The 24037-nt window shown below is 33.9% G+C and overlaps 2 long non-coding RNA genes and 3 pseudogenes across 3 annotated transcripts; 2 read left to right on the forward strand and 3 right to left on the reverse strand.

Moving 5' to 3' along the window:
• Positions 1-146: 146 nt before the first annotated feature.
• Positions 147-9570, forward strand: LOC115991658. Its single transcript, XR_004092271.1, has 4 exons — positions 147-365; positions 461-550; positions 2254-2400; positions 8431-9570. It is a non-coding gene; the product is annotated as an uncharacterized LOC115991658 (long non-coding RNA).
• LOC115991655 lies at positions 4232-7523 on the reverse strand (annotated as a pseudogene).
• Positions 9571-9714: 144 nt separating the features above from the next.
• LOC115990825 lies at positions 9715-11495 on the reverse strand (annotated as a pseudogene).
• A 731-nt stretch (positions 11496-12226) lies between these two features.
• On the forward strand, positions 12227-15133 carry LOC115991659. Of its 2 annotated transcripts, none has more exons than XR_004092273.1 (2): positions 12227-12331; positions 13174-15133. It is a non-coding gene; the product is annotated as an uncharacterized LOC115991659 (long non-coding RNA). The 2 variants fall into 2 exon arrangements; XR_004092274.1 differs by having other exon boundaries at positions 13221-15133.
• A 2972-nt stretch (positions 15134-18105) lies between these two features.
• On the reverse strand, positions 18106-22132 carry LOC115991656 (annotated as a pseudogene).
• Between the last annotated feature and the right edge of the window lie 1905 nt (positions 22133-24037).

Genomic DNA, 24037 nt, shown 5'->3' on the forward strand with positions numbered 1-24037 from the left:
AAACACAGAAAACATAACAAAAGCATAAAAATCCAGATATAAAAGCATATTTCTAAAAACATACTCTAGTTAGTAGTGCAAAACGGCATCGCTTTTACATTAATCAGAAAATCAGAATTTTTTTTTGTGTGTCAAACGGACAGTTTATGGAGAGCCCAGATGCAAGTGGTCCAAGATCTGAGTAAATATATGCGCCCACCTAACCTAACAGGCCCAACCCAAATCCATCAACGATTTTCACAGCAACTCTTCTTCTTCCTCCACTACGCCACAACCCAAGTCCTTCTCAGTTCCAACAATGGAGAAAGGGGGTTCGAAAAGTTACAATTACTCTGGTCATGGAAAACCTCTTATTATTAGCCCTAGTAAGTGCCCTCACCACTTAAAGCTACTATCCTCGTTTCCATTTATATAATGAATCTGTTACTTTTGTTGTTTTCACGTATGTATTTTAATGTAGGGGGTCATACAGCAGAGATGCTTAATCTGTTGTTGAAGTTACCGATACAATGAGCCTTCAAAAAAATCTCGCGCACTCGACGACTCCGAGGTACATACCTTAACTGAACTTGGTCAAATTGAAATTACCGATTGTCCCGAAAGCCTAGTAGAAAATTATGAATTTAACATTTTAAATGGTGAATTTAGGACCACATGCTATTAGAAAATGGTGAATTTAATTGTTAAATCAATATTTTAGCAGTACCTTACTCTGCATTTATTTGCTCTTATCTAGTTGGTAAATAACCGAGGATGGCTAATTCTTTGATATGAGTAGAGGCGATTTTTCATGTTTTGAAATCAGTGGTTATTTTTATTTATAAAAAATTTAAATGACGAGCAGGCGGAAATAGAAAACATAAAAAAAATAAAAAAATACACATGATCGGCCCTGACTAGTGTGTTGAGGATTCATAGCCTTGCATGAATTTTGGCACTATGGATTGGTGGTTGTTGTTGTAAGCAGCTAAGCTGCAGAACCAGGACCACAGCTACACCATAACCACAAAATGCCTATCAACTACTCAAAACAGAATATGAAATGTTCCACAGATTATGATACATTCTATTTTGTAAAGACGTGTTCTAATATTGCTACACAGAGGTAACTTATATCTAACTTCCTGCATAACTACTTTGACACTTTCAATATCAGACTTTACTTTCTCACCATGAATTCGGTCAATCCAAATATGTAAATGATAGCTGCATGAGCAGTCTTGCAGATAACATGCTGCCACTCTCTTCCTTTGACCTTTTTAATGGCCCAATCAAGCTCATACGACCAGCAACAAATTTGCTGATTGAAAAACGGCATGCAAAAAACAAATGGTCACAAGACTCCCGATTTATTGCTGCAAAAAGTACATAGCTTAGTACTCATTGCCAAGCAGCTAACTAATGCATGCTTAGGAAAAATTTGAGGAAATTGCACAATCTTCCACTAAATAACCTCAACCCTTCTCTCTTATCACTTGCCAGGTGTCCTTACAAGTAAACCAACAGTGAGCCACAGCCAAGCATTGCACCTGATCTTCCTCCCCAATTGGTACTTCAGCCAGCTTAACTTAAAATGCCACCAAGTCATTAGACATAACATGAGGCCAGCTCCAATGACCGTTCAAAATAACACAACATGGTTGACCTTACTCAACGCTTACAGCATCATAAATCACATAAAATCCATAATTTTTGCAAATGGGAGCCATCAGGATGCCTAGCAGCATGCAATAAGAAACTTTTTCCTCATTCCCACTTTAGGCTTCACCAAATGCCTTCACTCATAAGCTGCAAAACCTTTCTCCACCCACATAAGCAAAAACTTGGTATAAAGATATACCCTTATGCAAGTCAAATAAATATCATCACAGCTGCCTTATTTCAACCACATACTTCCTTGCTGGAAGGTTGAAACTCATCCTACAGCAACATATAAGGAGGTTTAAAGATCCAGTATCTTTGGCACTTATAAATCATTTTGTTAATTATGATTTCTTTCCCTTATAAGTGAAATGTTGTTGGGAAAAAATGATGAGGATTGGATGAGCCGGAGGGCAGAATATCACATAGCTTCTGCATACAAAGGACATAGTCTTTTATTGTTTTCTCCATTGTTGTTGTAGCAGGTGTACTTACATTGTGCTTCTCACTGAAAGCTGGATTTGATGCAGCATTTGTACTACAGTGTATCTTCTTATGATTGTTACAGGCTTGTCAACAAAAGTTTCATTTTTTAAATGGTTTCTACTGCAGATTGGGATCAAGGTGGTAGAAACTGCTCGGTTCAGGCAGATCTATCGAAGCAGGGAAGTTGGTCAATCATATTTAGCATTTGTTTGGACAACCTTGATTGTGATGGCTCATGCACTCTAGCTAATGACTAAAATTAGACCCCAAGTGGTATTATCTCTATCCTTGTCTATGCTTCCAGGCATCTATGTTTTGAACACACACACACACACACACACACACACATATATATATATTCCTGTAATTTAATTATATAACTTAATTAATCTGTAGTCAACTTTGTATAACTTCAGTTTCTCTGCAACGGGCCAGGGATATGTGTTCCACTATGTGCAATTGCATTCTTTTTTAAGGTGTGGATGTACTCCATCCATTAAGACCCCCTCTCTCTTTGGTTTTTCTTGTCCATGTTTTTTGAATTATTTAAGATGATATCAGAGTACATCCTTTAACCTTAAGTGCAAGTATTTGGGATTAGATGGTCATCAGTTTTCTATATTGAGAGTATAGCAAGAGTGAGAAGGCTCTCATTAAGTGGCTTACTTCTGTACAAGTTATGAATGGCTGATGAGTTCTTTGTGCAATGGCCACACCTTCAAAGGCAATATTCATGAGCTCACTATTTTGGCTGTCTCATGTAGTTGAATGAATTCAGCCTTCGACATTGGCACTTTCACTTCAACCTCCTAGTTTTTGCAAAGCAGTCAACATTTTCAAAGTGTCACTATAGTATTACCCATGTTTTATTACCCTCACAAAAACTATGTATTTGCTGTAGGTTCTAAGAACCCTGATTTCAATAAATTTTTTACCTTTGGTTCACATAATCTCAATAATTTTTGGAGAATATAAATTATTTAGCCTTGCTTTAGAAATTAATTAGGAGATCAACTTTGCTTGAATATATGTTAATTAAAGTACAGAGTAACTGGAAATTGTTCTGTCCAAAATCTAGTTGGGTTGCTAATTGTTCTTGGGGATAATTACAGATTACCAACTGTGGTATAGGGTGGTTTTACTTTGCCTAGCCTTGGTTTTAAAAGTAAGACATTGCTTTCAGTTAATAACTAAATTATGGTTGACCATAATCTACCTCCTCACACCTCACCATTTAAAATGGGTAAAAATGTCTTTCAATGTGCTTTTTTAAAAAAGTTTTTCTTTCTCTTCCTCGTCTGATCTCTTCTCTCTCCTCTAATGAGTACTTTGGTGCTAGAAATCATCCTTGCAAAGTATCCTACAAGGTCAATTTTAAGGTTGGGCATAATATGAAAATTCAAAGAGGGGTGATGGTTTTGTGGGTTTTGTAGGCCCGGGATTTTGGCTGCAAGAATGAAGCTATACAATGTGTTTGACAGGGTGGTGCATTCGGTGCAGTTGACATGCTGTGGATAGGTGGATACCTGTGACAGCTATGGAATTTATGATTTATGATGTAGATAGCCTTTTGAGGGGTGGAGGGTGCCTGTGGTTGGATCATTTTTTCAGCAGAGGTATGGATCTTGATAAGGTATGCATTCTTGATTGGAAGATTAGGGTACATGAAGATGAAGTGTGTCACCAGCAACAAGACTTTACAAGATTATATGGTGCTTTAGTTTGAATTTGGAAATTTATTTCCATGAGTGGAGCTTTATATGCATTAGGATTATGTGGAATTTATTGGATTATCAATAATTAAAATTTGAGTGAAGAATCAAATTGGTGGGATCCAGCATTTGTTGGTGGGTACTTATAATGTGAGCATTAGCATATATTGACTGCATCTAGATTTGGTGGTTTACAGTTAGTGGTGGCAGCAGGTGAACATGATTCTTGCCGGCATATTGGGGCTAACTCTCGTTCTTTTATTTATTATTTTTTAGTATATACATCTTGACATCTTGTGAGAATTTAAGGAGTATTTACAAGGCATTAAATTCTTTAAGATCATATGGGGCATTTGTTTGTAAAATTTGTTGTGTTGGTTTTGATTTGAGCATGTATTAGAGAGAGAACTGATCAGCTAGTGAAGATAGAAGAGACAAAGAAAAGAAAGAATCCAATATTGTTTTTTAATGTCTTGACAATGGAAGAAACCTCAGTAGGGAAAATTGCTACTTTAAAACCATGGGTAAGCAAAGTAAAATTGCCCTGAGTGAGTTATCTCTAATTTTATATATGTGTGTGTGTGTCCTTTGGGCTATCTGTTTTCCCTTCCCTTTTTTGAAGGTAAATTTCTATATGTTTTGAATAGTGCAAACAATTTAGAAAATTCATTGCTAATTTAAAAAAAAAACAAAAAATATTAATAGTTTGTAGGACATTTAACTGTAATGTGGTTCAGTATCATAGATCCAATATGTGGGCTTGTGATATCTAAGAATGCTGTTTTTTTAGTACCATAGTTCTGTATCAACCTGAAAAATTTGTGGGTATTTTTTTAATTGGTAGTTATAATCAGCATTTTATAATCAAATTGCTTCTCTGCTAAAATTTGAGTATCTATAATTGCAATAAACAATTCAAGCATTTCCCCCTCAAAATTCTTTGACTGGGATATAATTTTTTGGCTACTAACAGGCTTCACATATTAATAACAAGTCTTGAGATTGTTAAATAATGGGGAAAACAGTGTCAAATATTCATTTTTTATTTTGTGCTTTTGTCTTCAAAGCCGTAGCCTTGGAAGAAGACTCACTTGTAGTTAAAATGCATGTAACACAGTGATAGCTATATGTTGTAGTAGTAGTTATTATTTATGATAATGAATTCAACAACTTTTTATCTTAAATTTGGCTTGAAAAGTCATATTCTAGTGTTATGCTTTACCTTTGGCCGTATATGCTACCACATATTTTGCTTGGATCTATCTTTTTGTCAGTTTTGGCTTTCCTTTTGCCCTTGAAGGATCCTAAACAAAAGAGAAATACTATGTCCACAACATTTGCACAACAAATCCTATGTAGCAGGTTGTTATGGATTGTTATTAGTGGGGTTGAAAAGTAATTTCAGCTGTAGGTTCAAATTATAACCAATAACAACTAACCATCTATGAAATGTTGTGAAAATGTTGTGAACGTAGCACCTCTCTGAACAAAACCACTCTTTCATGTTATAGTCATGGGTTCTCAGGATATCTCAGCTTTTTCTCCTGAGCTTGTCCCCTTTATTTTTATTGCCCATCACCTTAACATTGTTCATGTTCACCTGCCGTAAAGGGGGTATAGAAGGGGTGGTTCTGCTGTTGGGGTTTGTGGGGAAGGGGTTTAGGATCCTTTAATTTGCCAGATTGATGGTCTAACATGGCAATATGCACAAGAATTGCTACCAAGTGCGATACCCAAATTGGATGAGTAGTTAAGACAAAAAAAAAGGGCCCAATTATAGTTACTGGAATCTGAAAAATATTGTTGGAAATGGAATGAACAAGGCCATGATTTACACTTCATGTGGTAAAACAATGGCATGGTGTTTGGAAATATGAGTTTGTAAACCATTCTAGGAATCAAGACAGAGGAATAGCTTCAGTGCTCACAATTTTGGAAATTTGTTTCTGTGGAAAGTGGAACTTTTTGATAGATATTCTTTAGCCCATCTTGTTCGTCAGTAACCTCTTTCAACAGGGGAAGCATTGAAATTTCTTCCTTGACATCTCTCTTTTCAGCCTTGGACTCAGAATCATCAAGGTAGTGTTGATAGAAATATGAAATAAAGCCCCAAATAGGCAACACCATGGAAATCACCTTTACCCCATCCATTTTTTCATGGAAGAAGATTACGGCTAGAACTGGAATAACAGGCAAACCCAACACACTTATGACATTGGTGAACAGGGAAGACACTTCATGTATCAAGCCTACTGTGCCAATATTGAAAATCTGCCAAGCTTTAGCTGTCCAAATCTAAGTACTGACATAAATAAACTTCCCCAGTTCAAACTCGTCCATCTCTCTCTTTAGGCCTTTCCACTCTCCGCTAGCAAAGAGCCCTACCAGTGTAGCACAAGTTGCAACCAGTGACTGATAGATTACCAGTTCCAAAATCACTGTAAATGTTTCTCTTCTTAAAACCTTATGGAAGGAGATCTGTGTAAGGAAAAGCATCAATCCGTATCCAGCAGATGCACCAACAGGGCAAAAGAGTCCAATTTCATAATTGACATTAGAGTTTCTAGTGGGTTTCGTAGAATTGGTTTGAAATACCAGCAGGGCAGAGGGGATGGTGAGAAGGACTAGAGAATTGATTATAAAAGGAGTAAACTTCTGTGAATTTACAAGGAAGGAGAAGAAAGCATTGAAGGTCAACTGGGATGCGCAAATAAGTGCAAAAGTAGATATTGGAAGGTGCAAGAGCCCAACTGAATACATCATGCTGTTTGCTGCCTGAAGAGACATATATCAAAGCAAGGATTAAGGTGGAGGGCTCATTCCTGTTTATACTGTTTGTAGTAGGCTTTTCGGATGGAGAGATGTAGTAGTAAGGAATGATGATTCGGATCCTGCAACTTGCACTAGTGTTGCTGTCCATTTGCTCTTTCCACCTTTGTCGTAGTAGAGTCTTCCCAGTAGTATAGCTGCTGACTGGCCAGAGAGGACAGAGTGTAAAGATGGTCATTCAGAGCCACTGCATAAAGGTTCTGGGTTGAGAGATTGATGATTGGTTGCTGGTATTGATATGACCAGTTGAGGTTGCTTCTTCAGCTTCTTGAACTGGTAAGAACATGTGAAGGGATTACTAGAGGAGAAGCATTGTTATCTTCTGAATTCCTTTTGAATTTTGATGTGTACTTCTTTCTAATGAATTAGTTTTTCAACAAGCACCATTGTTTAGTAGCATCAATAAACACACTCAATCCATGCTATTAATAGGGTCCTTTTTATTCTACAAAATTGGGGGTCTTCCACTTAAGTGGATTGTGCTTTCTTGTTAACTCTTTATGTCTGGTGCTTTTCTGGCTCCCTGATCTTTATCAAAATATACAAAACCAGTGATGTATAAATATACAAAATATAAACTATTTTATTACATTTTATGTTGCTCTGTTCCCATTTTGTTTCTCTCTTTAGTTATTAGTTAGGGATGTGCACCAACTTGACCCAATGCCTTGGTGGGTTTTTTTCATGTGTTGATAGATTGGGTTTTGTTCTAAAACTTTTTCGATACTTGGTTTGGGTCAAGTTCGGTTTGGCAAAATATTTGACCCAAGTAAATTGAACTAACTCACTAACTCTCGCAATTAATAGTTTAAAACATATATGTATTTTATGTTTATTGTTTTCATTTTATATGGATTTTGGGACTTATTTTATATTTTTTAGTTGGATTTATTTTGGTATTTTGAGACTCTGTTTTGATGAAATTGGAATATTATTCCTAATTGTGTAAATTGAAATCATTCATTTAATAATGGTCTTTGAAATATTTAGTGTAGATCTCGTGTGATAATATTTATTAATATTTTGAAAATTACTATATAATCTTTTTGCTAGGTAACTTATATTATTATTATTATTTATATTCACTCCATTGGCATGTATGCACGTGGTGTTTATTCTTATAAACATCAAAGGCAATTAACTTCATAATTTCATTTAATCCCTGTAGATTAATAGCGTAAAATCAATTTTTTGTTCAAAGGTAATCCATGACAAGCCAAGTGTTCATTCAGCTATCCTGTTAGCTCTCTAGTGATCTCTTTATAAAGTTTCAATGGAAGATAAGAAGATTTTGCAAAAGTGAGCAAATTAATTGTATTCTTTGTAACAAATTCCAAGGCTATTTGGTGGATTCTTTGCCACCAGTAACTAAGAAGGAAGCTAGATTGCAAAAGTGTGGCTATTTTTGCAGTCTACTTCTCCTCCGATGCCAAATCTAGCCTTTGATTTTTAAGGAGAATATTTTCATTGTTATTTTCTATAATCTCATAAAGAAACAATTACCTTGGGTCTTGATTTTAAAGCTTTTCAAAAAAAAAAAATTAAAATGTTAATTAAATATACACTATTTTTATACAGTAGTAAATTTATTGCTAAGTTTTTGTTTCTCAGGGCTTCCAAATGCTAGTTAATTTACTATACCTTTCTCCTAAATGACATGTCTTTCAGCAGTGTTTTCCTCATGTTTCAAGACATCTAAAACTGGATGGTTCCTTTTTTTTAGAGAAATGTGATTCATTTAATATCATGATTGTGCTTGCAGGGGAGCATTAGGGAAAATGTACTTTAAAGGGGATCTGGACTCTTACTTAGGACAGACCAAATGGAAGTTTTACACTTTTTTAGGCCCCAATTTAGGTGGACAATTTCTCAAATATCATTATGAAGATGGGAATGGTACTTATCTTTGGCAAGCTAGTTGGCATCTTGGTCCTCTGTTGCTTAAATATGTGCCTCGGATCAGCAATGATAGTCAGTACTGTGAATGGAAAGGTCTCATCAGCTCACAATGGAGGAAACTAAAGTTGGCAGCCAGTAGGGTTTGCGGCTTTGGTTCATATTCAGGGCAAGTGTTTTGAGGCAAACCTTGATCAAAATGTAGCAGAAAATGTCAATTTAGAACTACAAAATCAGGAGAATTTGAATGTGGGGGACATCATGGAATGCTATTAGATTTATTCCACCCAAAGTTTTAGCTGTTCTAGCTTACCAACTATTCTAACTAATAGACTTTGTTCCATTTCTTCAATACAAAGGGCATAATGTGCTGAAGTTCTTGCCCCACTGTTGGCCCTTTTTGAGATTAATTGCCATTGCCATTGCAAATTCGCAAACAGCATGGCACATCCTCTACCCTCTTCCAACGAGTTTCCAAAAGATGAAAGACATGGTGATCTTGAGAGCATATGGCATTGGCATGACTCTGAATATGACCTTCGGCAATTATGACTCTAAATCCCATCGTAGCAGTCCATCTCAACCCCCAAACCAATGCCACGGCAAGAGCTTTAGTCTTAGTGTTTGTTGCTCTTTCCTTGGTACTTAAAGTCTTCTCCGATGCAAATTTTCCATGGTTGGTAATGAGTTAGTACAAGCTCAGCAAAACAGATGTCTGCACTCATTGGGAATGTTCAGTTTCCATAGGACTCTTCACCCAAACAACTCGGTGCTCAGAAGAGGATAAATTTTCTTCAGGCACAGCCAATGAATTTATTTACTCTATATCTCTTGTATCAAAGAGTTGTTCTAAAAGGGAGACCGTTCCACCGCGGACCATCACAATTTGTTCGGCACTATGACGTGTTGTTTCTTGAACATTTGTATTGTGTAGTTTTGTATTATGGTGCACACGTGATATGCTAAAAGGTTTATTCAATGTCAATGCTATTGAATTGTAGTTAAACTGGATGCCTAAGAGGTCTGGTTGTACTGCTCATTCTCAGCTTCAGAAAGCATTAAGATAAGCATTTCATTTTCAACCAAGTAAATTAGAGAAACAACACCCATTTTTAAAAATTAACGAATATTTCTACTATACCCCTGCAAATTACCTAAGGTTTCTTAAAACGAAGAAGGGCTCCACCAAATCCATCTGTAATTTAGGAGAACCACAATCAAAATCATTAAATTTAATTAACAGTATATAAATCAATTTAAACCAAAACAACTAATATAAAAGATCAAAGATACTTATACTGCTCCATGTATAATAAATTGATTGTCACTATCAAAATTCTTGTAGCTCAACACTATCAAATGTTCATTTTGGGAAATTGAAGTTCATTATCAATAATTCATGGTTTGGTAGACATATTGGGACAAGTAGCACAATCCTAGGACTTTGCCATAACACCACCTCTGCTTTGCCAAATTATTGAAAAGATCCTCTACATTGATGAAACTAGTTTACCATACTTTGCCATGACACTACCTCCGCTATTTAAAAAGAAAAATTGATACATTTCAATAGGCGATCTTAGTGTTTTTTTTTTTTTTTTTTTAATGGTGTGGAAAATTAGGTACTATAAGAAATAATTTTCTAAATTAAAAAGTTCTGCACAGCGTAAAGGAGATTCTAAAGACTATGGAGAAAAAAATGAAATCTCCAAAACTCTCTTTTAAAACTTTACAGGTACAAAGTCTTTGGATTTTATATTTGTAATTTTCAAAACAAAAAGGTGTATAAATTGAATTATCATTATTTGAACAATCATAATTTCAGAATTATCAATATTTACTTTTGATTTTGATCACAATGTTGGCAGTGTAGGCGTAGCAACCCCATTATGTTTAGGAGACATTTGATTTAATTTGGGTTTTCAAATAAGAGATATGGACCACATAAACTAGCATCTATAATAGAGTATCTTTCCAAAATGAACTGCTTACCTCGTCAAAAACCAGGAGAGAACCAAAATCATCACAAGCTCTACGCAAGGAATATAAAAATTCCTTTGTTGCACTATATATATATATATATATATATATATATATGCCACCTTCACCCTGGATAGGTTCTACAAATACAACAGCAGTATTTCCACACTGAATCAGTTCCGTTGCAGCTTGTATATTACCATACTCCAAGAATGTGACTCCAGGCATGACGGGCTCAAAGGGTGACCGGTAATGCTCTTTGCTTGTCAAAGCAACGGCCCCCATAGTTCTCACATGGAAGCTGTTTGTAAAAGAAATGAACTGTGTTGCTAGCTGTTTCTTATCAGGATGTGAAAATCTTTGAAACTTTCTTGCAAATTTGATAGCAGCTTCGTTAGCTTCTGTCCCTGAGTTTGAGAAAGAGACACAATCAGCGAAAGAACAAGACACAAGGCGTTTTGCAAGCTCCACCTACGGCAGCAAGACATTGCTTTATGGTGAGCAAATTTTGTCAAAGTACTTAAGCAGCTAATGCAAATACAATCACAATAGGCCAATTTTTGTGATTGGCAGATGTTCAATTTGCAATGAACAACATTAGGATATCTTTCTGCTCATATTCATGTTTCATTTTCCTTTTTTTTTTTTTTTTTTTTTTTTTTTTTAATGATAATTCATTTGGGGCCTTTCTGGCTTCATTGGTCAATAGTCAAAACTTAAAAAACTTCACAATATGATTCTGACCTATTAATAAGTACCACTTGCGATTGAAAAGTGAAACTTTTCACAGGTAATAGTTACAATTTGGCCCAGTTTTTTGGTGTTTGGTGTGATAGGCATATTGGGACAAGTAGCACAATCTTAGGACTTTGCCATGACACCACCTCTGCTTTGCCAAATTATTGAAAAGATCCTCTACATTGATGAAACTAGTTTACCATACCTTGCCATGACACCACCTCCGTTATTGCTATTTAAAAAGAAAAATTGATACATTCCAATAGGCGATCTTAGTGTTCTTAAAAAAAAATATGGTGTTGAAAATTAGGTACTATAAGAAACAATCTTCTAAATTGAAAAGTTTTGCACAGCGTAAAGGAGACTCTAAAAACTCTGGATAAATAAATAAAAACAAAATCTCTAAAACTCTCTTTTAAGACTTTACATATTCAAAGTCTTTGGATTTTATATTTGTAATTTTTTTTGAAAAAAGGTATATAAATTGAATTATCATTATTTGAACAATCATGAGTTCAAAATTATCAATTTGTATTTTGATTTTGATCACAATGGTGGTAGCGTAGGTGTAGCAACCCCATTATGTTTATGAGACATTTGATCTAATTTGAGTTTTCAAATAAGAGACTCTAAATTTTGGTTATTTTTCTTTGAATCTTATGAGTCTTTAAACTAAATATTATTAAAATTTGAGTTTATGTGTGTTATGTCCACAATGTCAAATAATTTAGGTGATTGAGAAGAGGGGGAAAATTCAGTACCCAAAGCACCGTCTTTCTTTGTTCAATTATTTTTGGGTAAATTACAACTTGCTCATATTTTTTGATGAACGTACAACTTACTCATATATAGTTTGATTGAAAATTTATTTGCATATTTACTTTAAGTATAAACGGTGACGTTTTGCTATATTGAAGGATCCTTTTAAGTTGACACTGGACGACATCGTTTTAAGCTGCTTGTCTTCTTATTCACAACCCAAGTCCTTCTCAGTTCTAACAATGGAGAAAGTGGGTTCGAAAACCCGAAACCTCTTATGATTAGCTCCAGTAAGTGCCCTCACCACTTAAAGCTACTGTTACATTTGTTATTTGCATGTATGTACATCTTGACATCTTGTGAGAACTTTTAGGAGTATTTACAAGGCATTAAATTCTTTAAGATCATATGGGTCATTTCATTTGCTTGTAAAATTTGTTGTGTTGGTTTTGATTTGAGCACGTATTAGAGAGAGAGAGAGAACTGATCAGCAATATCGTTTTTTAATGTCCTGACAATGGAAGATACCTCAATAGGGAAAAAAATTGCCAACTTTAAAACCATGGGTAAGCAATTTAACTATAATGTGGTTCAGCATCATAGATCCAATATGTGGGTTTGTGATATCTAAAACTGTTGTTTTTTTCGTACCATAGTTCTGTATCAACCCGACAAATCTGTCATCTGTGGGTATTTTTTTTAGTTGGTAGTTATAATCAGCATTTTATAGTCAAATTGCTTCTCAAAATTCAAACATTTCCACCTCAAAATTCTTTGACTGGGGTATAATTTTTTGGCTACCCAACAGGTTTCACATATTAATAACAACTCTTGAGATTGTTAAATAATGGGAAAAATAGTGTCAAATATTCTTTTTTTTTTGTGCTTTTGTCTTAAAAGTCTCAACCTTGGAAGAAGACTTACTTTTACTTAAAATGCATGTAACACGGTGATAGCTATATGTTGTAGTAGTTATTATTTTTGATGAAGAATTCAACAAATTTTTATCCTAAATTTGGCTTGAAAAGTCATATTCTAGTGCTATGCTTTACCTTTGGCCATATATGCTACCACATATTTTGCATTGGTTCTATCTCATTTGTCAGTTCTGGCTTTCCTTTTGCCCTTAAAGGACCCTGAACAGAACCTCTCTTTCATGTTGTATTCATGGGTTCTCAGGACATCTCAGCTGTTTCTCCTGAGCTTGCCCCCTTTATTTTTATTGCCCATCACCTTGACATTGTTCATGTTCACCTGCTGTAAAGGGGATATAGAAGGGGTGGTTCTGCTGTTGGGGTTTGTGGGGAAGGGGTTTAGGCCCCTTTAATTTGCCAGATTGATGGTCTAACATGGCAATATGCACAAGACTTGCTACCAAGTGCGATACCCAAATTGGATGAGTAGTTTAGACAAAATACAAAGGGCCCAATTATAGTTACTGGAATCTGAAAATATTGTTGGAAATGGAATGAACAAGACCATGATTTACACTTCATGTGGAGAAACAATGGCATGGGGTTTACCTACAAGTTTGGAAATATGAGTTTGTAAACCATTCTAGGAATCAAGACAGAGGAATAGCTTCAATGCTCATAAAATTTGTTTTTGTGGAAAGTGGAATTTTTTGATAAATATTCTTTAGCCCATCTTGTTTGTCGGTAACCTCTTTCAACAGGGGATGCATTGAAATTTCTTCCTTGACATCTCTCTTTTCAGCCTTGGCCTCAGAATCATCAAGGTAGTGTTGATAGAAATATGAAATAAAGCCCCAAATAGCCAACACCATGGAAATTGCCTTTACCCCATCCATTTTGTCATGAAAGAAGATTACGGCAGAACTGGAATAACAGGCAAACCCAACACACTTATGACATTGGAGAACAGGTAAGACACTTAATGTATCAAGCCTACTGTGCCGATATTGAAAATCTGCCAAGCTATAGCTGTCCAAATCAAAGTACTGACATAAATAAACTTCCCCAGTTCAAACTCGTCCATCTCTCTCTTTAGACCTTTCCACTCTCCGCTAGCAAAGAGCCCCACCAGTGTAGCACAAGTTGCTACCAGTGACTGATAGATTATCATTTCCAAAATCACTGTAAATGTTTCCCTTCTGAAAATCTTATGGAAGGAGAGCTCTGTAAGGGAAAGCATCAATCCGAATCCAGCAGGGCAACAGTGCAAAAGAGTCCAATTTCATAATTCACATTAGAGTTTCCGGTGGGGTTCGTAGAATTGGTTTGAAATACCAGCAGGGCAGAGGAGATGGTGAGAAGGACTAGAGAATTGATTATAAAAGGAGTAAACTTCTGGGAATTTATAAGGAAGGAGAAGAAAGCACTGAAGGTCAACTGGGATGCGCAAATAAGTGCAAAAGTAGATACTGGAAGGTGCAAGAGCCCAACTGAATACACCATGCTGTTTGCTGCCTGAAGAGACATATATCAAAGCAATGATTAAGGTGGAGGGCTCATTCCTGTGGATACTATTTGTAGTAGGCTTTTTGGGTGGAGAGATGTAGTAGTAAGGAATGATGATTGGGAATCCTGCAACTTGCACTGGTGTTGCTATCCATTTGCTCTTTCCACCTTTGTCATAGTAGAATCTTCCCAAGAGTATAGCTGCTGACTGGCCAGAGAGGACAAAGAGTGTAAAGATGGTCATTCGGAGCCATTGCATAAAGGTTCTGGGTTGAGAGATTGTTGATTGGTTGGTGGCATTGATATGGCCAGGTGAGTTTGCTTCTTCAGCTTCTTGAACTGGTAAGAACATGTAAAGGGATTACTAGAGGAGAAACTTTGCTATCTTATAAATTCCTTTTTAATTTTGATGTGTATTGCTTTCTAACTAATTAGTTTGTCAACAAGCATTATTGTTTAGCAGCATCAATAAACACACTCAATCTATGCTATTAATAGGTTCCTTTTTATTCTGAAAAATTGAGGGTCTTCCACTGAAGTGTATTGTGCCTTCTTTGTTAACTCTTTATGTTTTGTACTTTTCTGGCTCCCTGATCTTTATCAAAAGATTCAAAACTAGTGATGTATAATGTACAAAATATAAACTATTTTATAACATTTCATGTTGCTCTATTCCCAATTTATTGCTCTCTCTAGTTATTAGTTAGGGATGTGCACCAACTCAACTCAATGCCTTGGGTGGGTTTTTTTTCGTGTGTTGATAGATTGGGTTGTGTTCTAAAACTTTTTCAAAACTTGGTTTGGGTCAGGTTTGGTTTGGCAAAATATTTCACCGAAGTGACTTGGCCGAACTCATGCAATTAATAGTTTATAAAACATATTTGTATTTTAAGTTTATTTTTTTAATTCATTTGGATTTTGGGACTTATTTTATATATGTCAGTTGAATTTATTTTGGTATTTGAGACTTAGGTTTGATAAAATTGAAATATTATTCCTAATTGTGTAAATTGAAATCATTTATATAATAATGGTCTTAGATAATTCAACGAAAACATTTTTTTTTGTATGTTTATTAGGTATAACAAAATGAGTCCAACCCAACTCAATCCCTATGGTCAAATTGGTTTGGTTTTTAGAGTTGTCCTGAGTTGAAAAATACTCAAAGCCCAGCCCACCTATGCACAGCCCCCAAAATTATATGTGCTTTAACTAAGAAGCATGAAGCATGAGTGGGGCTTGTGAAAGAAATGTTGATTTTGAAGCAATAGGGTACTAATTACTAAACTACTAATAATAAGCGTCTACATCTATACGTAGAGTGAATATTCAAACTAAAATTGAGTAAATATTACTTCGAAATTTCTACGTTAGTAAAGAAAACACATTAGTAAATACCTTTTACGAAAAAAATTATCTGATGATTTATTTCTCTTGATCTACAACTCCCTAATAACTATTCTTACCTTTTTATTATTAATTTTTTGGTATGGTTTATGTTACTTAAAACTTTGATAATTTGTATCTAGAATGCCAATATGATTGTGAGACCGTCCTAGCAAGCATTGTGTTTCTAGAAAGTAATTCAGAACTCCCCAGATGAGCTATGGCAGCAGGATTGTGTCATCAGTTCATCACGTAGAGGACACTTACTAATGCCTTTCCTACTGTTGAGACTAGAGAGTTTGCACTTCCTGTATAAATTATTTAACGGGTAATGACTATCATACACGGTGTGTACGTATATACCATGCAACAAAGGCTGAAATTGTGTTTAAAAATTTAAAAATTGTATTTTACATTTCACGATCTCAATGGAGTGTCTATGGCAGTGTGTGATAAGCTGTGTGCAACAAAATTAACCGTTACTTACATTTTGATTAATGTGTTACAATGCTATACTGCTATACAGTTTTCATTCCTATCCATCAACTGCTATACTTCATATTTCAAACTAAGAGAGATCTACGAAAAGCTTTTGCACTAAAACGATTTTAATATTTCTTCCTTATAATTTGGAGGGGAACAAAAACAGAAGGGAAAAAAGGGAAGAATATACAGATGGACTAGAATATTTAGCAAAAAGAACAAAAAAGAAAAGAAGAATATACAGGTTAGCTGCTTTTCTTCTCTAATCTTTGGATACAGGAATTTCACTTGCCCGTGACTTGGAGTTGCAGATTTTGAGCTTGCCCCATGTTGGAGGTGAAGAGAGAGAGAGAGAGAGAGAGCCTTTATGCACAAATAAATTGAAGCATGTACTTGAACTGCATGCAATTTATGGCTGTAATGGTTGTCCAACTTCAGTGATGTTAGGTCTTATTCCATAATTAACAAGTTATTGCATCATTTTAAACATTTATAGCTTCTCAACAATTGCAAAATAATATGGGCTAAATCACAATCATGATTCAATATCATGATAGATGTGGTTTAATTCGATGATTTAGGGGCTGTTTGGCCAAGGTTTTTTCATCATTCAATTTCCATCACTCATCACTCAATTTTCACACCCGTTTGGCATCATCACCCAATTTCCATCACTCAATATTTTTCACACTATTTGTAGGCCCATACCTGTCAGCTGGTGCAGCTTTTTCTCTTTTTTTTTTTTTTTTTTTCAAACTCACTGAAGCTAAAAAAAAAAAAAAAAAAAAAAAAAAAAAAAAAAAAAAAAAAAAAAAACCAGAACTGGAGACCGAACAAGTGAAAAAAAAAAAAACTGAAGACCGAACAAGTGAAAAAAAAAAAGGTCAAAAGGTGGTCAAAAGTTGCAGTTGTGGGTCCCTTATGTGTGTTTAATTACAATATTGCCATTGAGTTATGAGTTATGGAAACTGAAAACAGCCAGTGATGGAAACAGAGTTATCGTTTGCCAAAAAACCTTTTTGCTATGGGTCCCACCATTTTTGAGTTATGAGTTATGGAAACTGAGAATTGAGTTATGGAAACACCTAAACCAAACAACCTCTTATATTTCTTGGTATGAGTTTTTAAGTTGTATGGATTTCATTTTATTTTACTTCTTTTAGGTAATATGATGAATATCATTAAACTATGTTGGGATTTTGGCAAAATTATACCATTTTGCAGTAACTTTTTCGTAAGTAAATCATCAATGCAATTACCCAATTTCACTTAAAAATTCATAGATTGCTTGATTTGCTTCAATTACAGGACTTCATGAGAATTAACTTACCCTAGAACTCCCATGATCTATTTAGATAGGCACGTGTTGTTGAAGATCTTAAGCTTTTTAAATGTGGGAAAAGAAATTTGAGAGTGAGAGAGAATTTATACACTTGAAAATGTAGCTGGTACATGGATTGCATGGTGGGTGATGGGTTTCTAGTACCTATAATAGTATAATGTACAGTCTTATTCCTTAACTAACACCTTATTGCACATTTAAAACATTCTCTTACCAATATTATTTGAAATGGTTATATCATATGAATAGTGTCACCATATCATTTGAATCATGTTAGCCTTTATTTTATTTTTAATTTTTAATATAGTTATAATAAGTGGGTAGGGGAATTTGTATCCTAATTCTCCTTCTTAATAAATCAGATTAGATAATACCACTAAACTAAAAAGTGAATAATTACGCAATAAATTAGGAAGAAGATTGAGAGATATGGTAGAGATAAATCTTAACTAGTTTTGCTTGACTAATACTACTTAGCCATTCCATACAAGTAGAAAGATTCGAAAATCTTCTTTTGTAGAAAATTAGCCTTACATTGATCTAAGCCTATCTTTTGCATTCATTATTGTAGTCTAAGCAAACCTTATTCATGATCCATTAACCTCTTGTAGTGAGGAGGCATTGGAAGCTTCATTTGCATTTCTATCTTCATGCTGCTTGGACTTGAGATCATCAAGGTATTGCTGATAGACATATGAAACAAAACCCCAAATGGCCAAAACCATGGAGATCACCTTTATTCCACCAATTTTGTCATGGAAAAAGATCGCAGCTAGAACTGGTACAATAGGCAAACCCAGAACACTTATGGCATTGGAGAATAAGGAAGACACCTCAAAAATCAAACCTACACAACCTATAGCAGAAACCTCCCACATTATAGCTGTCCAAACCAAAGTCATGATATATGACACTTTTCCTAGTTCAAACTCCTCCATTTGTGTTTTTAAACCTTTCCAATCTCCACTAGCAAAAAGTCTCACCAAAGCACCTAAGGTTGCAATCAGAGACTGATAGATTATCATGTCCATGACTGCTGTAAATGTCTCCTTTTTAAAAACCTTTTTGAAGGCAACCTGTGTAAGTGAAAGCACCCAACCATGTCCAGCAGATGCATCGATAGTACATATTAAGCCAATTACATACTTTTCTTTAGAAACTTTGGAGGAGTCTGAAGAAGGGTATGTTTCAAAAACTAGGAGGATGGAGGATATAGTGAGAAGGACTAGAGAATTGACTATCAAAGGAGTGAACTTTTGTGAGTTAAGGATGGAGGAGAAAAAGCATTGAAGGCCAACTGTGATGCACAAATGAGAGAGAAAGTAGACACAGGAAGGTACATTAGCCCAGTTGAATACAAGAAGCAATTTGCAACAACAAGTAGACCAAGTGATACATAAACTGATACATGTACCAAGGTGGATGGTGGTTTAGAGTAGATAGTGGTGGCAGTACTGTTTGTTTTGAGATTTTTGAGTGATGGGATGAAATAGTAGGGAAGAAGGAGAGGGAAGCCTATGAGTTGCACAACCACTCCAAACCATTGGCTTTCCACCTTTGTCATAATATAATCTTCCCAAAAGTAATGCTATTGACTGGCCAGAGAGGAGAAAGAGTGTGTAAATGCTCATTCGAAGCCACCATCCATAATTTCTAGGCTGAGTGATTGTTGATTGGCTGGTGACATTTATATGCTTTGCTGTTGAGTTTGCTTCTTTCGCTTCAAGCGGAGCTGCTAAGATCACATTGAAAGGACAATTATAGTTGGAAAAAGCTATCTTTGTGAGTTTAGCAAGTGTTAAAAAAGTTATCTTTTTTATTATTATTTATTTTAGTTTATTTTGGTAAGCCACATTAAAAAAAAAAAAAAAAAATTGATCCCCTCTTCTAAAAGATAGCATATGGAATTATACGTGTACGAATGCCCTTTTACATAAAGGTGAGATCCACCATTATGTGAAATGGAAATTACATGATATCTTTTTTCTTTTTCTAGAATACTGCAATAAATAAATAATCTCCAAAATGATCCCAACGCACAAATTAATTTGCATAATATCAAGATGTTCTTATATTTTTCAATTAATTTTGTGTGGGGTAAAACTTATATACAAAATTTCTTAAGTGTAGTATACTTGGTTTGCTAATTGAATTTAGATACTTGGTTATATATAAAAAAAATATAATATCTCTCAAAAATATAACACTATTTATGTCTTATTGGTCAAAATAAAATGTTTGAATTTAATTGGAGAATCTAATGTAGTGTATCTAATTTTACAATTTTGTGTATGATTTTCTTGAAAAGGTCTTTCATTCAATCTTTAATAACACACTTTATTTTTTCTAACCAGAAAAAAAAGGACATACGGTTCTTGATTTCCCTTTCTAATTTATTTATTTTTTTCTTAATAATGGTTAGAGAGGAGAGGTCTTATATGCATATAATAAGTTTCAAGCCATGGATGACCAATTGCCCACAGCAGGAATGGAACCAATATATCATCTTTGTGGGCCTCGAGTACGATTATTTTTTTCAACGTTTAATAATGAAAGTTATACAAATAATATCACGTTATCATATCCTATATGGCACTTAATTCCAAATCTAAGAAATATAAAATGTTATGGAAAAAGAATTTGAAAACCCAATATATATATATATATATATAACTTTGAGAATAAAAAAAAATGATAAATTGATGACTATATATGACAAGAGGAAAGTATTATTTCTTGGAGAAAATGCAAAAACCAATCATTTTGATACAAAAATAGTGCATTCAATTAGGCTTTATTGAAAATACTTAGTGCCCGTTTGGATTCGAATTATAGCTGCGTTTGCGTTTTCTGAATTTTTTTTTTTCCCAGCCGCATTATTTGACCAAATCAATCATGAACAGTGCATCTGTGCATTGTTCACGGACCCACAAATTTCACTTTTCAGTAATTTTTTCATTAAAAATTGGTCTCACGACACTATTCACACATTTATTAATTATTTTGCTACAGTGTTTTCAGTTTCAGTTTTCAGTTTCAACAAAAATAAGCTCAATCCAAACGGACCTTTAATATTATATTTTACTCACCGGATAATTTTCAAATTATAATTTATTATCTACTCTCTTTATAATATCAAGATCCAAACATACAAACATATATAGTTAGCACATACAAACATATATAGTTATAATTTTTATTCTTATAACTAAATTTAGTAATTCAACTAGGGAAAAAAAAATTAGAGAACAATATATGTATTTTCAAACCCAAAGTTTTAGCATTTTGTAGTCAAGAAAACAAAATTATTCATAATAATGATCCAAATCAAATTTTCTTTTTAAAATTAATTTCGGAGAGAAAGAGTGAAGACATATGGGGGTGAGAGCCCTTGTCTCAATCAGTATCGCAGGTAGATTGAAAGACCTAGAGGAACTGGTAGTCTATTAACAACTTAACAACACTTAATTAAGTTAATTGAAGGGTTCAATATTGTAGCACCACATATATTTAGGTATCTATTAACTAAAAAGGTCTTTTAAGTTTTAACCTATCCGAAAAAAAATAAAAAATTAAAAATTAAAAAGGTTTTTTATGATAGGCCTTGAGGGTGAGATATTTGGTAATTTGCATTTTTGGGTTTTCTATGGGCCAACTTAATTTTTAAGAGAGAATTAGATATCATTTTTGGAAGGCTAAACTTCAAGTTTTAATTATATGTAATATAAAATAATTTAACTATATAAATTGTTCAAAAAAAAAAAAAATCCTTGGGGCCAGGGTCATGATCCCCTTGGCCTCAATATACTTCCTTCCCTGCCTAGGATGCTTCTTCACTTAGCATAGGTGGCACCTTCATCGCTATGAATATAGATTATAGGCATGCATGGTATATATATACCTATAATTACATCCTAGAGATATTCTATTATCGAAATGCAATTTTTCCTGATAGAATTCCATCAATATAAGAGAAAATAACCATATATTGTTCTTTAAGACATAAGGATTTCTTCAAAGGTGATGTATCATGTTCAAGTTCAACTATTTTATTGCTAGATAGTTCTTAAAATATCTATTAGTTACTATCATAGCAGAAGTAAGTTCAGAATTACATAAACTAACTTCTCTACCTAAATCAAATTAAATCTCTCTCTATCTCTTGTAACTTTGACTATTGAAAAGTTAAGAGTTTTGTAGTTTAATTAGCACCTCCCTATACACAAAGTACTTCATGGTTTAGAGGGAAAAAAATTGAAACTGTAGAATTAACAGCATTTTGTAACTATCTTTAAAAAATAAAAATAAAAAACTTCTAAAAGACTACAAAAAATAAACTTCTTGCTCTTTGGTAATAAATTTATGAAAATATGTCTTACTCATGATATGGGGCTGAAGTTCTTGAGCTTCTTTCATGCCGAAGTTGAATGATAGTTCAAAGATGTTTTAGAGAGATAGAGCTGGAGAGAGAGTGTGTGTGTACACAATAGATGAATCATGTACATTTATAACTTTATAACTTGTATTCTGGTGGTAAATGGGTGTCGCAGTCCAATAAACAATTTTGTTGCTTTATGGATACCATTTCTTCTTATCATTTGACAAATATTCAGGGGAGAGCCAAGTGCATACAAATCATTGGAGCAAAGCGGTAAGGATATATTTGAAAATATTATTTTTTTATTTTGTTGATGTCAAATTCAGTTGCCACAACCCCACTAAATGTTTGTATGGCTATCAATTTCCTATAAAAATCAATATTAAGTTGTCCTATTTAAGGCTATAATGATTTTTAATTGTTTGTTTGTTGGTTGTTGTTGTTTGTCCCATCAGGGGAATAACTTGTTAATTATCACCTTATGGGAAGTGATTAAAAGAGAGATGAAAAAGAAGAGATTTAATATAAACTAATTAATAACCTTCACTTCTTCATGTTTATGAAAGCATCAGTATTGGTGGTGCCAAAAATTTAATAATATAGTATTACAAAAAATTACTTTATTTATTTTACCACCTTATTTTACAAAATACCCATCATTAGTGATTTTATTTTAGCATTTAATAAAATAATATAAACAACATAATGAGCTACAATAAACAACAACCATCACTACCAAAACAATAAAATAATATATATTTTAATAAAATATTAGATTTGCTCCACTGATGCTGCCCATTTTTGCTACATTTTGATGGTAAATTTATCATTTTAGCAAAATGCTTGCACCCATACAAATGCTCTCTGGGTAGTTATTTAACTAGATTTCATAAGGATCACATTGGTTAATTATTTGCAAAGGCTAGCTCAAGGCTCAACCAATTTCTATAGGGTTGGTGAGAATATTCAAAGCAAAAAGATATTAAAAAAAAAAAAAAAAACTTTTATGGGATAGCAATACATGCTTTGTCTCTATTTCGTAGCAATAGTGCCATATCATATATATATATATATATATTTATTTATTTATTTATTTATTTATTTATATATATTATATGCGTTGTCTGGTGGGTTCCACGTCAGGGTGGCTGTATGGATTTTCAGTGGGACGACTTGATGCATTTAGGGGCGTAAAGCGAAAATTGATTATCTTATTTTAGATGCAAAATTTATACTAATTAATATGAATTACGTAGAATTTTTTCTTTTTTTTTTAAGAAATTTTATAGATAGAAAAAGTTTGACAAAATTTTTCATACTTGTTGTGGTAGATTGATAGTGGTAAGTAAAAAAGCGGTGTTAGTGGAAGACTTAGACGACAACTAGTAAAAGTTTGTAAACTCAACCCTTATTATTATTCTTTTTATTTTTTTAGAAGTGCAATATTCACAATATTTTTTACAACAAATCCTAGGTTTTAAGTTGCTTTTTGTTTTCTATTTGAAAATATCACTATAATTATTTTTTTTGTTATCAATAACAACCTACTATTTAACATTAGTTGTAAAAGTGTTGTGAAAAATATTGTAGACGTTGCATTTTTTCTCTCTTTTATTTGTTTTTTATCTAGTAAAAATATATTATTTTATTTATTGATTATAAATAATCCTATTGGTTAAAATTTAGGGGCCTTTTTTTTATTTGGGGCCTTAAGCAACCACATTTTTTACTCTAACATTCAGTCGGCACTGATTTTCAGAGTATATTGGCTGGAGGGATATTATATCAGCTGCCAGCTACAGTTGCATCCAATCATTTAGGGTTTTGAGTTTTGACAATTGCTGTAGAAACTCTGGTGCTGGAGTGGCACTTGATTATCGAAATATCATCAGCTGTTGTTCTTTCTTGTGCCTGTTTCTCTTAATCGACGAAGAGAATTCAGTTCTTAATTTCATGAATGTGCATGGTTTGTAAGTGGATTTATGTG

The sequence above is a fragment of the Quercus lobata genome, chromosome 5, assembly GCF_001633185.2.
Source record: "Quercus lobata isolate SW786 chromosome 5, ValleyOak3.0 Primary Assembly, whole genome shotgun sequence".
Lineage (NCBI taxonomy): Eukaryota > Viridiplantae > Streptophyta > Magnoliopsida > Fagales > Fagaceae > Quercus > Quercus lobata.